The sequence below is a fragment of the Rhinolophus sinicus genome, chromosome 1 (genome assembly GCF_057876585.1).
Source record: "Rhinolophus sinicus isolate RSI-liver-muscle chromosome 1, RSI-T2T, whole genome shotgun sequence".
In the NCBI taxonomy this organism is placed as follows: domain Eukaryota; kingdom Metazoa; phylum Chordata; class Mammalia; order Chiroptera; family Rhinolophidae; genus Rhinolophus; species Rhinolophus sinicus.
Window position 1 is genome coordinate 67,298,797 of NC_142501.1, and position 1,094 is coordinate 67,299,890.

Sequence of the window (1,094 nt, forward strand, 5' to 3'; positions counted from 1 at the left end):
GAAGAAAAATAGGGGAGGAAATGGTATTCAAGAAGTCAAGGGGCAACTGTGCCAAACGCTGCAGAGAGCAGTTAAATAGGGGCTGAAGAGTGTATGAGTTTGGCAGTTAGGAGGTCACCGTGACCTTGGCCAAGCCAAGTTTTATTCCTTCAAGCCAGAGAGCAATGCTTGATCAAGAGGTGAGGACAGGAGTCTGTACTGAGCTGGCTAGGGATGCTGGGGGGTGGGGTCACAGGATTCAAGAATTTTCCTCAGTCCAAAAAACTTAATTTAGTGATATATATTATATAATATATAATTTATATCGAAACTATTTTCTATTTTGTAGATTATAAATCATCATTTAATTTATTATCTACACAGATACATGGGGGAAGGGAGAAGACCACACACTAAAATTCTCCCAGTGCTTGTATAATAGTAGAATAGTGAGTTTATGGATGTGTCTCCATTTTTCTTCTCTTCTTCTTCAAATGCTTAATAATATGCTCATGTTACTTTCACAAGGGAAAATATTTTAAAGATAACAAAAGTACAGCTTGCAAGGTATTTACTGGCAGTTACTCCACGTAAGTAAGGAATGGTAAGTATTGTTACCAACTTTATTGAAACTTTTAGTTAGGTCTATCCCATACAGATGATTTGCATTTGAACAGCAGATAAAAGTGTAAGACATTGAAACAATACACATATAAGTTTAAAAGAGTAACTCTTAACTCTGTCCCATTTTAGAATCACACAGAAAGCTTTAGAAGAAATACTGATGCACAGACCAAGTGCATCAGAATCTCTGGGATGAAGCCCAAGCTTGGGTATTTAGTAAAGCTCCCCAGGAGATTCCACATGTAGCCAGGATTGAGAAGAGCCAAATTAGGCTGCATAACAGGACTGTGTCTTTAAAAAAAAGAAAAGAAAAAAATCATCCCATTGCTTTTTCTGCCACCACCTTTCTTACCGATCAAGTCACCCTGACACAGTTCCAAGGCATCCTAAACCATTCTTTCTATCACTCTCTAATTATTTATGTAGATGTTTGTGTGACTTTTCCAGTAATGTCTGCCTCCCCACTGGTTGGTCAGCCAGGTGATGACAGA